Genomic DNA, 14590 nt, shown 5'->3' on the forward strand with positions numbered 1-14590 from the left:
GCATGCATGTTTTTACAAACTCCCCATCAGAAAATGGCTTGGATGCCTGCACCAGCTCGTTGGCAATGATGTAGCTAACTTTTACAGCAGCATCAGCAATATCGCGGCTGCACGTAAAAGCAGACTGCTGTTTCTTCAGACCAGCGACCAATTTGTTTATCTGGTCTTTCCTTATTTGTCCTTTCAAGTGGTCATACTTGTCTTTATGATGAGTCTCATAGTGGCGCCGAATATGAAACTCTTTGAACACTGCAACTTGCTGATTACATACCAAGCACACTGGTTTTGCATTCACTTCTGTGAATAAATACTTCTCAGTCCATTTTTCCTGGAAAACTCTGCACTCCGTGTCCACTTTTCTTTTTTTTGACAGGGTAGGGTGTGTTGACTGATAACTTGTTTAGTAGTGGTGAATGGTGAAGCAAGATTGCCAGTTTATTTTTACTTGGACACATCACGTTGCAAATGTTTATGTCCTGTGACTAACTCGTGTCAGTGCCGCATGCTGGACTGTGACCGAATTCTCCGGCCAACATGCATTCGGGGAGCCCACCACCGGGGCCCGGTCTCAGCCCCGAGGTGAATCTGCGAGGCCGCAGAGATGACCAAGGCCGCTGAGACAATCACCCTGTTCCCGCTTTCAGCCCAAAGAGAGACGTCAGAGGACTGTCGCAGCTGCCTGGAGTGTTCCCACGACAATGGCTGCATGCGTTGCCCCGAGCGACTCTTCCTGTTTCTGAAGAGGAAGGGGATGTCTCACCACGGGACATGTCTTCATGCCTGTCCTGCTGGACATTATGGACAAAGAGGGAAGGACATCAGTCGCTGCTCAAAGTGTCGCTCCATGGATTGCGAACGATGCTTCAGCAAGGATTTCTGCGTAAAATGTAAGCCCGGTTTCCACCTTCGCAAAGGCAAGTGTCTGAGCCGATGTCCAGAGGGAACCATCCCCCACCAGATGGACTGCATCGAGGACTGCCTCCCATCTTTGCTGGGCGATTGGAGTAGCTGGACCACCTGCCACCTCGACGGCGCCGCCTGCGGCGTCAGATGGGGATATCCGACCAGAACCAGGGACATCCACTCTTCGATGGTGGCATCCAAGGAGAGAGCGTCAGCGTCCTGTCCTACACCCACCTAGGCCGGCTCCGCGGGGCGCCGGGAGGCGCCCGTTGGGGGGGGGGGGGGGGGGTACTGTCTCGGCAGCCGAGAGGAGACACGGCTGGGTCCCAATTGAGAATCGGCGGCCAGTTGCCGCTAATCAACATCTCCATAAAGAGCAGCGGCACGCTCTGCCTGGGGCCGGAGAATTATGGGACCCTGCATGGGACTCTGCCTGTGTCTCTTCACCTAACCCTGTTGCTCGGCTCCCCCCCCCCCATTTTGCCATTGAAATAAAGAGATCTGATCCGATTCCAGCCCTGGTGGTGTGGTTCCCTGCCCAACTCTGCCTGGACTGTGACAGATAATAGCAGTGCAGACCAAACCAAGGACTTACTACAATGGACAAATATATGAGTGATTCAGAAAAAGATGATTATAATGATTTGATTGTGGAAGATGACGATGATGTTGGATTAAGTGTTATCTTTAAACTGTGTACCAACATGGCGTGGTGATGCAGAAGTGTCTAACATTGTTTGTAATCCCATAAACAGGAGGGAAATATTAGTTATCTCTATATTTATAACTATGTTATTTCGATTGCTCACATGACCTATGTCCTTAAAATGACCTTTGTCCTTAAACAGGAATTGTGTCTTCCACGACCTTAGATTCCAATGGTCATAAACATATGTAGATAAGAATTTATCCCCCTTGAACGTAAATTCTAATGGACATAAACGCTTCAGGACAGAAACCTCCCCTCCCCTGTATATCATCCTGGACAACATAAGTATATGCATGAACTATAGTATCCAATGAACGTTGTTATGTAAATAAACACATTCACACAATAAAAACCAAGCGAGGAGGAACGCGGTGGGATTCTCTGGATCTTGCCTCCAAAGAGGGCGCTAAGTCTCCCCCTCTGCAGAACTCAAAAGAATAGTCGCTTATTTTATTTGATAGCCTCAGTCCCTCTTTACAGGCTTCAGTTTAGACCAGCATGAATTAGAATTACGCTCTAACAAATTGTGTGGAATTGCGTCCTATTCAACATATTTTAGCAAAAGATACAAGTTTTAAAGAATTCCCTTCTGATTTAACAGTTGTTCCGAACACTTCAACTTGGTGAGATAACCCTAGAACACCAACGTTAAAATTAGTAACACAATCACTAACGTTGGGTTTATTTTACCCAATACAATATCCTGGATTAATACAGCTTTCATCAATTTTAAAGATGGGCTGATGGGAGGTGTGACACAATCATACACTTAATAACATCAGTGAGCAGCCTGAAGCCTCCCAAGGACCCTCAAAACTCGGGCAATGGCAACACAATGAAAATCATATGATGAAAATTGTGTGGGTGAAAATAATCCAACATTAGTGTTCTAGGGTAAACAATTTTGACCAAATGGCTTTATCTTTTAATCCTGTGGCTGTATTTCAGTAAATGTGACATATATTGTGTAGAATCACATCCTATTCAGCAAATTTCAGCACCAGACACCAGCTTTAATGAATTCCAAAGTTATTTACAACTTGTGCCAAAATCTTTCAACTTTGTGAGATAAACACTTCTTGACCTTCTTTATCTCTGAAACCTGCAGCTGCATTTCAGTAAATGTGACATACTGTAATTGTGTAGAATCACATTCTATTCAACATATTTTACCACCAGACATCAGTTTTAAAGAATTCTCTTGTTATTTGAAATGTGTTCAAAAAGGTTAAACATGGTGCAATAAACAATTTTGACCAAATGGCTTTATCTTTTAAACCTACGGCTGGATTTAAGTAAATGTAAGAATTAGCATTAGAATAGGAACAACTTTACTTATCCCGAAGGAATTTGTTGTGCCAGAGTTACAAGAAAAACATAACGATAATAAATAATAGTAGAAAATTGTATAAACAGTTATAGAAAAAAAAGGGGGAGAATAAGAAATACAAATAAACTATAAAGTATCTTAAGTAACAAGTGAAGACGATAAAGTGTCTTAAGGTCTTAAGTACCAAGTAAAAGATAAGGAGTGCACAAGAATATTGTACATGAAGCTGTTATGAAATGAAATATTTCATAGTTAGGAATATATATACAGATAAATGATTACAATTTACAGTAAGTGGATGAGAATTATTATTATTTTCTTTAAGGTTTAAGATTTTGAGATTCCCTGCGGCTAATGAGAGATGAATTAGAAAGTCTGATAGCTTCAGGTAGGAAAGACCTCCTGTGGCGTTCAGTGGAGCTTCTCGGTGGTATCACTCTGCGGCTGATCGAGCTTTGACAGGACATCAGTGTGGCATGCAGGGGGTGATGAACATTGTCGATGATGCTGAGGAGCTACCTGCGGCTAGATTTCAGTAAACGTGACATTTTTTGTGTAGAATCGCATCCTATTGAACATATTTCAGCAACAGACACCAGCTTCAAAAAATTCCAAAGTAATTTTCAACTTTCAACCAAATGCCCTAATTTGGTGAGATGAACATTTTTTACCAAACAGCTTAACTTTTCAAACTTACAGCTGGATTTGAGTGAATTTAAATATTGCGTATATTTTTATTGCATGAAATCATATCGAATTTAGTATATTTCAATACCAGACACCAGCTTTAAAGAATTCCTTAGTTATTTACAACGTGTTCCAAAAAAATTCAATTTAGCGATATGAACATTTTTGACCATGTGGCTTTATCTTTCATTTTTGTGGCTGGATTTGACTGACTTATGCTTTTTGTAGATTCTACATTGTATAGAATCATATCCTAATCAGCATATTTCATTTCCAGACACCAGCTTTAAAGAATTACAAAATTATTTACAACTTGTGCCCAAAAACCTTCAACTTGGTGTGATAAAAACTGTATTTCTCAATGGTTTATTGTTTTAATCTGCGGCTGAATTTCAGCACATGTGAAATATATTGCGTAGAATCACCTCCTATTCAACAAATTTCGGCAACAGACCAAAGCTTTAAAGAATTACAAATTTATTTACCACTTGATCCAAAAACCTTCGAAATGGCAAGATAAAAATTTTTGACCAATTGGAATTATCTTTTTGACCCGCAGCTAGATTTCAGTATAACAACATATTTAATGAAAAATCACATCCTAATCAGCATATTTCTTCTCCAGACACCAGCTTTAAAGAATTACAATGTTATTTAGAACTTGTGCCAAAAACCTTCAAATTGGTGGAATGAACAATTTAAACCAAAATGGCTTTATCCAAAATCCTTCTACTTGGTGAGATAAACACTCCGTTTCCAATGGCTTTATTTTTAAACGTGCAGCTGGTTTTCAGTATATATGACATTTATTGTCCAAGTGGACACCCAGGTACTTATAACTGTACACCCGCTGAGTACCTGGGTGCTGCTAACAGGCTGTAAGAGTTAGTGTCCGGTACTTAGATAGGATGTGAATATACACTATATATGTCACATTTACTGAAATCTCGCTGCATGTTTAAGGGATAAAACCATCGGGTTATATTTTTATCTTATCAAGTTGAAGCTTTTTGAATAAGTTTTAAGTAACAAGGGAATTCTTTAAAACTGGTGTCTGGTATTAAAATATGTCTAATATTACATGGTTCTTCAGAATATAGGTCACATTTACTTCAATCCAGACGCAGGTTTAAACTAGAGGGACTAAGGAGGGATCATTTGATCCCTAACCTTTGGAGACTACAGAGGGGTCATTTGATCCCCCTGCCATGGAATGTGGTCTGTCCAGTATGCTAATAATGTGGCAGCCCTCCTGCTGGGAGTTGAATGCAGTTTATCAGAGGAGCAGCTCTGGGAGGAGGGGGGAGAAAGAAGTGTGAATCAGTTTTACATGGATTTCACCTAATCAAGGGTAATTGTAACTTCATTGCTTCTGACTCTGATCTTTCTCTTGAAAGCTTGAATGTGCTTGTTTTTTTTTTGGAAATATTCTGCATTGCTTGATGCTGGATAACCACTTCTTGTGCAGGCTTGATACAGCACATGGGTGTTCAGGGTTGCCATGTCGACCATGTTATGGAACACAGTGACTGGCCATTTTCGTGTTCCTGCCCGCAGGCTGTACTCGCGCACCATCTGATCCAAGGCAACGACACCGGATTTTGTGGAATGTTACTGGGTGATGGTGCTTGGCTTTCTTTTGTGGCTGTCCTCAGTCTGAACCACACCGTGTATACTGCTCATTACGGAGACAGTCTTCTTCCAGCTGGCTGCATACACTGTCAGGGTGGCGTCAGTCGTTGAAAACACCTGAGTGCTGAACTCATTGCATTTCATCTCCTGAGCCGAAGGGGGAATATCTCTGCAAATCTTATTGAGTGGCCCAAGACGGGTAGTTTTCCCGGTGAGCAACTTTTTGCAAGTGAAATTGAGGTGAAAAAAGTGTCCGTTGTGACGGTTCTGCCTTGGTTCAGAAATGGTCCCATCAACTTCATTACCACACTCTCGGACAGTCTCTCCTCTTTGGGACGACCAGGTTCTTTGCAAACATATGGAAATACATTGCAGATATATTTGATGTCAAATCACAAGCCACCCAGAACTTGATGCCAAACTTATCTGGTTTTGTAGCAATATATTGAATCAAAGGGCAACGTTTCTGATGGGTAAAGCTGTTCATCAATTGTGATGTGACGACCAGGTCTGTACAGTCATGGCCAAAAGTTTGGAGAATGACACAACAATAGAACCATCTGGCAAACACCTAAAAACCATGAAGGAACAGACATTGTGAAAGTGGCAATCTCAAAACTTTTGGCCATGACTGTAGAATGTGAAGACCACGGCCTCAGCTACATTTTACACCTTGCATTGTACTCCCAGCAAGTGGCTGCCTGCTATTAGTGCCATATTAGAATAAAAGCAGGTGGTCATCAGAAGGAAACCCCAAGGCTCAGGAATCTCATATCAGTTTCGAGCTGGTCAAGGGCAGTGTTTCCTCAAAGCATCTCCAAGTGCTTGTTTATTCGGGAATGTGGGTATTCTGTAAGTCTTTCCAAAGAGTGTGGTTCAGTCCTGCTCTATATTTGTACAGCATCATGGAAACGCTGTGTTTGGTGCTATATGAATAATCAAATTTGATTGGTCGTGACTTAACTCAGCAAGCTTTTGTGGCTCGTTGGTCTAGGGGTATGATTCTCGCTTTGGGTGCGAGAGGTCCCGGGTTCAAATCCCGGATGAGCCCGAGCCCTTCCAATGCTACATTCTGCTGTGTCATACGGACAGATCCGGTCTACTCTTCGCACACACCTTGCATACTTTGCTTCAGCAGCAATGTTCAACCACTTTTCCACTCAATGATTACTTGCAGAGAAGAAAAAACTCCCAAGTGTCAGCTTCACAAGGAAGACACCTTTGTAGTAGTTGGTTCTCAGGACCACTTCGCTATAATGTCATCCAGAATGGTGAGACTAAAAATAGAGTCTACTCGTAAGCCCTTTAGTACCAGGGCTTACAATGGGCCCATGGCATTGCTGGCTACCTTCTCATTTTCCATTGCAGTAACCAGGCACTTCACCGTTTGCTTGGGGCAACAGGTGAATCTGCCTTCAGATTAGCATGCAGGCTCTGATTATTCTTCAGGGGAGCCTGGTCTTACAGCCCTCAAGGATTTTCTTTGGGATTGCTTCGGCAGGACACTGGAAACAGGCTGGATCCTCTCCAAAATACTTTTATACTTTGGCAGGAGGGGGCAGGACATCATACATGGATCTGATGGTCAAGCTCAGCTTGTGGCCTCCATGTTCCACTGCCGCTCCAAAAGATCATACTACTTTTTACACCATCTCAGCTCACCCAGCGGCCATGCTTGGCGAGGGACAAAGCTCTGGCAATTCAGTCTGCTTCTTCCTGGTGGTGCATGTCCAGTACCACCAGCTGGTGCTGCTCAGCGGGAGAAGCCTTCCGTCATGTGGGATATTTTTGTTTTCCTGCACCTCTTGCCATGTTGAATTGGCCCACAATGTCCCTTTGTCTCACGGCAGACTTTGCCTTTGCTTTACTTTTCATTTGCTCCCAGTCTCCACGGTGGAAGCAGCACTGCCGCTGAAGAGATGTTGGGACTCTTTGACATTGTCTCATGTCTTGCTTAGTAATACTTGTATTTCTCCACCAGGCCCAATTATGGTGGGGATAGGGCTCCATTGATTGTGATCAGCGTTGCAGAGAAAATCAAGTCACATCTCATTTGCCATTAGGTTTTCTCACATTCAATACCTTTTCAAGGGTGACATTTTACCAGTTCTTCGGTCTTCCCTGTCCGGTCAGCGTCAAGGTACGCTCTCACCTATCAGTTGTCTTCAACATAGGTATCCTGTGCAACAAAGGAGTCGGAGCTAATATCCCGGTTCAAATGACAACAAAACAAAACAAACGTACTTGCTCACATTAAAGCGCTGTGAAAAAGTAGGAGCAAAGGAGATGAGAGTCAGGGAATCATCAGTGATATGAATCCGGGACCTCTCGCACCCTAAGCGAGAATCATACCCCAAGACCAACGAGCCACGCCCACTGCTTGCATGTTGACTGTTTTTGGCGCTTTATTAAATCTCTATTTTAGTTTGTTTTCTTTATTTATATTCCCTTCATCCACCTGGATGAGCCCATGAGGTGGGGTAGCTAAATGACTGGTGACAAGGAAGATGAAGAGGACAAAGGCAGAGCAGAGGACAAAGTGGTGGGAGCTGAAAAGGGAGGAGTGTTGCATGGTTTTAAGGGAGGAGTTGAGAAAGGGTCTGGGTGGTCACGGTGAGCTTACAGATGATTGGACAACAGCAGCTCGTGTTATCAGGGAGACAGATAGGAGAGTACTCGGTGTGTCATCTGGAAGAAAAGTAGACAAGGAGACTTGGTGGTGGAATGAGGAAGTGCAGGAGTGTATACAGAGAAAGAGGTTAGCAAAGAAGAAGTGGGATACTGAGAGGACTGAAGAGAACAGACAGGAATTCAGGGAGATATAGCGAAAGGTAGAGATAGAGGTAGCAAAGGCAAAACAAAAAGCGTACGATGACTTGTATGCTCGGATGGATAGAAAGGAGGGTGAGAATGATCTATACAGGTTGGCGAAAACAGAGAGATAAAGATGGAAAGGATGTACAACAGGTCCGGGTGATTAAGGACAGAGAAGGAAATGCATTGACAGATGCTAGAAGAGTGATGGGAAGATGGAAAGAGTACTTTGAAGAGCTGATGAATGGGGAAAATGAAAGAGAGGCAAGGGTAGAAGAGGGGACTATTGTAGACCACAAAGTAGCACAAATTAGTAAAAGTGAAGTGAGGAAGGCATTGAAGAGGATGAAGAGGGGAAAAGCAGTTGGTCCTGATGATAATACCTGTGGAGGTGTGGAAGTGTCTAGGAAAGGGAGCAGTAGATTTTCTGACTAGATTATTCAACAGGATCTTAGAGGGTGAGAAGATGCCTGAAGAATGGAGACAAAGTGTGATTGTGCCTATTTTTAAGAATATAGGGGATGTGCACAATTGCGGCAACTATAGAGGGATAGAGGGATGAAGTTATGGTAAAGAGTAGTGGAAACTAGACTGAGAGCAGAAGTCAGCATTTGTGAAAAGCAGAATGGCTTCATGCCGAGGAAGAGTACTACAGATGCAGTATTTGCGTTGAGAAAGCTAATAGAGAAGTACAGAGAAGGCCAGAGGGAGCTGCATTGTGTTTTTGTAGACCTAGAAAAAGCATATGACAGGGTGCCAAGAGAGGAGCTCTGGTATTATATGAGGAAATCTGGAGTGGCAGAGAAGTATGTTAAACTGGTGCGCGACATGTATGCTAGATGTGAGACATTGGTATGGTGCGCTGTAGGGGTAACAGAGAAGTTCAAGGTGGAGGAGGGACTCAACCAGGGATCAGCTCTGAGCCCGTTCTAGTACGCAATGGTGATGGACAGATGAGGTTAGACAGGAAACCCCTTGATGTTTGCGGATGACATTGTGATCTGTAGTGAGAGCAGAAAACAGGTAGAGGAAAATCTAGAGAGGTGGAGGTATGCTCTGGAAGGGAGAGGAATGAAAGTTAGTTGCAGCAAGACAGAATATATGTGTGTGAATGAGAGGAACTCAGCTGGAACGGTGAGGCTACTGGGAGTAGAGATCAAGAAGTTGGAAGATTTCAGGTACTTGGGGTCAAAAGTCCAGAGTAACGGAGAGTGTGGAAAAGAGGTGAAGAGACGGGTCCAAGCAGGTTGGGATGGGATTGAGAAAAGTGTCAGGGGTACTATGTGATAGAAGACTACGGGCCAGAATGAAAAGAAAGGTGTACAAGACTGTGTACTAACCAGGCCCGACCCTGCTTAGCTTCCGAGATCAGACGAGATCAGGCGTGTTCAGGGTGGTATGGCCGTAAACGAGAGAGGACCGCGCGGAAGGGCACTTTATAAGCAGCCGTCCACCTCCAGTCATTTCCACATCTGTCAGGAGCTCCTTCTATTTAGTCGCCATGATTACAGCCAGTGGCGCCCAAGGCTACTCTAACCAAAAATCATCAGACACACTTTACCTTCGGCTGCAGCCTCAGGTAAAGGGGGAGCTGCCAAAGGCCATACCAGGACTGGTATGCACGCCGGGACAGTACATGACAAGAGAAAGAGAAAAATAAATAAAATACACATGGAAAAAAGGAAGAGTACCACAGATGCAGTATTTGCGCCCAGCATGCTCATAGACAAGTACAGAGAGGGCCGGCGGGAGCTGCATTGCCTTTTTGTACACCTCGAAAAGGCCTACGACAGGTTGCCAAGAGAGGAGCTCTGGTATCCCAATGAGGAAGTCTGGAGCGGCAGAGAAGTGTGTTACACTGGTGCAGGACATGTATGCTAGCCGGGAGACAGTGGTGCGTGCGGTGTGCTGTAAGACGGTACCAGAGAAGTTCAAGGTGGAAGCGGGACTCCGTCGGGGATAGGCCCTGAGCCCCTTCTTGTTCGCAATGGTGACGGACGGGCGGCCTGACGGATGAGGGTCGACATGAATCTCCACGGACCGTGACCTTTGCAGATGCCGTTGTGATCTGTAGTGAGAGCAGAAAACAGGTGGAGGTCGAGATAAGATAAGATAAGATAAGATAAGATAAGATAAGATAAGATAAGATAAGATAAGAACAACTTTATTAATCCCGAAGGAAACTGTTGTGCCAGAGTTCCAGAAAATATAACAGTAATAAATAATAAAAGGCAGAATTAAAAATCAAAATACACTATAAACTGTAAAGTGTCTCAGTGAAACTATAGAGAGGTGGGGGTATGCTCTGGAAAGGAGAGGAACGAAAGTTATTCGCAGCAAGACAGCATACATGTGTGGGGATGAGAGGAACTCGGGTGGAACGGTGAGGCTACAGGGAGTGGAGATCAAGAAGCAGGAGCATTTCAGGGACTTGGACACTCTGGATTGTTTGTTGGCCCGATCGTAAATCCACGCTTTTGCGGTGCACCAACGATAACTCCCTCGTTGGGTCACAGCCCGGCCAGGGAGGGTGGGCGCGTGTGACCATTAACAGTGAACCCGGCCTCCAGCTCGACTTGCTCTTGAACAGCACAACAGGGGAGAGCGCGGACGCAGTCCCCCACTACCAGAAATTATGCAGTCGAGATTCCCACATTTGGGGAATTCGCAGGGGTCAGCACAGCCGCAGTGCAATGGCTGAACCTCGCACTGGGTGAACCACCTTCTTGATCATGGTATCTCTCCTGTCAGGTAAGTATGAGTCCCAGGCGTCCCGCGCACGGAACGCTTTCACACGCACGCCGTTCTCAGTCGGGGGGGAACCCACGCGGACTCTTCCGGGAGCTCACACACGATCCCTCTCGCACACACACAGACACACACACACACACACACACACACACACACTCCGTCAAGAAAACATCAACTCTGAGTTCTGACGGGCCGGGACGCCGAAAACGACACGGACGCTTCAGTTTTCACGAAGAAGTCAGAGGACAACCGGAACACGTTCCGTCCGTCCTCCTGATGCCGCGAGGGGTTTCTGCCGCTCTACGACCGGGAGAACTTCCCCCTGAGCCCAGTCTGACACAGTCTATCGGGGGCAATCCATCCGTTTCAAATGCGATCCATTTAGGCTCAGTTCCGGTCCAGTGGGATTTTATTGGGCAGCACGGTGCGAATGGTAGGGACAGGGTTTCAGGCAGACACGCTCGTGTGTCGCTATCTACCGCTCCCTACCGGCAGAAACAACGGGGACAGTGTCGCTGGTCACGCAGGGCACAGACAAGATCTGGATCCCGTGTATGTTGGTTACGTATGACGTTGTTGGAGGACACGGCAACCTTGACATCGGACACAAAAGCGGGGGGTGCACCGTTCCCAGAAATACAGCAATACCGAGTCGAAGAGTGGACGGAGCAAACCCCTAATCCGTCTTCCTGCTCCATAAATTGACTTAACGGCTGATCCGATGATACGGATCAGATATTTAAATGATGATGATGATGATGATGATGATGATGATGATGATGATGATGATGATGATGATGATGATGATGATGATGATGATGATGATGATGATGATGATGATGATTACTGCACTTGATGTCAGCCAAAATACCGTGGAGTAACCGCACTGCTCTGTCGCTCGACGCAACCCTATTCCCCGCACCGTCAGCTTCACTCACGACTTCATACAAGAAACAACATGGCTAAAGCATCTTCCGCATCTGCCCGGTCACGTGGTGCACGCCCCCCCGACAGGACGCCGAAGTATCAAAGTAAATCCAGGACTTCAACAACCAGACTCCTAGGAATCGTGTCCCCTTCAAATCCACCTGGAATGTGGCAAAAAGTCGCCCGTGAGGAGAAAAGACACATGTGGAAACGGGACGTTTGCACCGCTCACGATACACTGGGCTGCAAACGGGCGCCATCTTGTGAACCCGTCTGGTTACCGCATCGTTGCGACCAGCTCTCACAGAGACTCGTTGCTCATCGCCGGGAAACACAATTCAAAAAACGTCACGAACACAAGACAACAGTAAAATGGATTTAAATCCACATTTACATTTAATTACATTCATGTTTTCGTCACTACCAGCAGAACAATTTCTAAACACGACGGTAAATCGTCTCGTCACCCACTGGACCCCGGCACCCCAAACAGCCTTCGACGGCCTTGAACGCTAACCCCGCCCCGCACCGGCTAATACCGGCTGTTACGACGACTGCTGGTCTGGACGGAGCCGATCGCGCTCGGTTAGACCACCGCTTTATCGTTGTCGTTTGAGTCGCCAACACTCAATTACCGACGCGCTCCGAGGCAAGATGGCGGAAGGCCGCGAGCTAGTCTGTTTGGCTAGCGGAGCGGCTTAGTTAGCCTTACCTCAGCTCACCAAATCTGTGACGTCGTCGAGATTTCTCGGCCGAAAGGCCCTAAATTACCGTCAAAAATCACCGGGAGCTGCTTCGCGGTTGTTATAAACACGGTCAATTCGGTTTTAGGTCGAGAAATCGTCAAATTCTCTGTAAAAGTGAACTTACGTCGCGGGGCTGGACAGCGCTCTTGACCGGGAACACATCCTTCAGGGACCGACATAAACGGCCATAAACTCTTCGGTTCAATTCTACTTCGAACTATTTAAATTAATTCTACTTCAAACTATATGAATTAATTCTAATTCTAACCATATGAATTAACTGTACTTTAAATTATGAATTACGAAAAGAGAGGTGGGACCTGTGGAATCCCCTCCGTGGACACTTTCATCCCGAGTCCCGCTTCTCTGTACTCTTATACTGGCATTCTGTGGCTTAACTGATGCCAGACCACCATCGATGACATGCAGAGGTTTTTAAATGCACTGAATGGAGAGAAGTTCTGACACACTGTTGATGAATCAGGTCCAAGTCCAGTCACCCAGCAGCCCAGGAGTCTCCTTCTGTGCGCCGGTCTGCTCCAAGACCTCCAACATCATCCCCGTCTGCAGGAAAACAAAGAACCACAGGACCCTGACGTCCTCTGAGCACCTTGTTGTTCTGTCTTACCTGAGATCCAACACCGACCCGCCCTGGACCCCCTGCTGTCCACCTAGAGTGAACAGGACCAGAGGAGATGCTGTGATAATGAGCACTGTTGTGCAACTTGAAAGTCCTAGAAAGTGACATCTGGACATCTGGAGCTCATCTGAATATAAACCACAGCGGGTAAAAACACAAACACATAAGCTGCACTTGTCTGTAAACTGCAGGTGTTCACATTGTAACGAGATATTTACACATTAACCTTTTTTTTTTTTTACTTTTAATTAAATACATACTGGTAACATTTGCAAATATGTCCTGGAAAAGCAGTGCCTGTAACACGGCTGATGGAAAACGTTCATAATGAATAAAACAAGGAAAAGTTCATCCATTTTTTATCCCCACTTTGTCCCAATCCGAGTCATTTATGGCTTTGAACATTTCACTCTCTGTTGCTATTCAACTATGAGAGACAGTGCTGGGGTTAAAGAGATTTAATAAATTAACTGGTAAATTCTTCAGTAAAATAAGTATTTGGTTACCAATAAACAAGATATCACAGAGCTCCCACAGACCTGTAACTTCTTTTTTAAGATGCCCCTCTGTTCTCCACACCTCACCTGTATTAATGGCACCTGTTTGAACTGGTTACCAGGATAGAAGACACCTGTCCACAACCTCAAACCGTCACACTCCAAACTCAATCAGGCCAAGACCAAAGAGCTGTCTAAGGACACCATAAACAAAAATGTAAACCGGCACCAGGCTGGGAAGACTGAATCTGGACTAGGAAAGCAGCTTGGTGTGAAGACATCAACTGTGAGAGCAATTATTAGAAAATGGAAGACATACAAGACCACTGATAATCTCCCTCCATCTTGGGCTCCACACAAGAGCTCACCCCGAGGGCTCAAAATGATGAGACGCCCACAGGGGGACCTAGAGAATAAGCTGCAGAGAGCTGGGACCAAAGTAATAAAGGCTACCATCAGTAACACACTACGCTGCCAGGTACTCAAACCCTGAAGTGCCAGATGTGTCCCTCTACTGAGATAGCATGTGTCCCATCGCGTCATCTAAATTTACTGGAGGGCATTTGGATGATCCAAAAGAGGACTATGAATGTCCTATGGTCAGATGAAACCAAAATACAACTTTTTAGTAAAAGCTAAGTGTGTCGTAGCTGGGGGAAGGAATGCTGAATCACATTCAAAATAACACCATTGCCAGTGTGAAGCATTGCTTTGGGGCTGTTTTTCTACAAAGGGACCAAACGACTGATCAGAAAGGCTGAAAGGAAAGAATTAATGCGGCCATGGATTCTGAGATTTGGAGTGAAAATCTCCTTCCATTTGCAGGAGCATTGAAGATGAAACGTGGCTGGGTTTCAGCATGACAATGATCCCAAACACACCGCCCAGTCAATGAAGGAGTGGCTTTGTAGGCAGGATCTACAAGAGGTAAGAGGTCTGCATGGAGGAATGGGC

The 14590-nt window shown here is 45.2% G+C and overlaps 2 non-coding genes and 1 pseudogene across 2 annotated transcripts; 2 read left to right on the forward strand and 1 right to left on the reverse strand.

The window, feature by feature from the left end:
- The first annotated feature begins 601 nt into the window (after window positions 1-601).
- Window positions 602-1141, forward strand: LOC147219891 (R-spondin-2 pseudogene; annotated as a pseudogene).
- A 5099-nt stretch (window positions 1142-6240) lies between these two features.
- Window positions 6241-6312, forward strand: trnap-ugg (transfer RNA proline (anticodon UGG)). The gene has a single exon. It is a non-coding gene; the product is annotated as a tRNA-Pro (tRNA).
- Window positions 6313-10670: 4358 nt separating this feature from the next.
- On the reverse strand, window positions 10671-10834 carry LOC147219893 (U1 spliceosomal RNA). Its single transcript, XR_015108256.1, has one exon. It is a non-coding gene; the product is annotated as a U1 spliceosomal RNA (small nuclear RNA).
- Window positions 10835-14590: the final 3756 nt, after the last annotated feature.

This window comes from Fistularia commersonii, chromosome 24, assembly GCF_037954325.1.
Source record: "Fistularia commersonii isolate RoL2024-O1a breed Wild chromosome 24, RoL_Fcom_v1.0, whole genome shotgun sequence".
In the NCBI taxonomy this organism is placed as follows: Eukaryota; Metazoa; Chordata; class Actinopteri; order Syngnathiformes; family Fistulariidae; genus Fistularia; species Fistularia commersonii.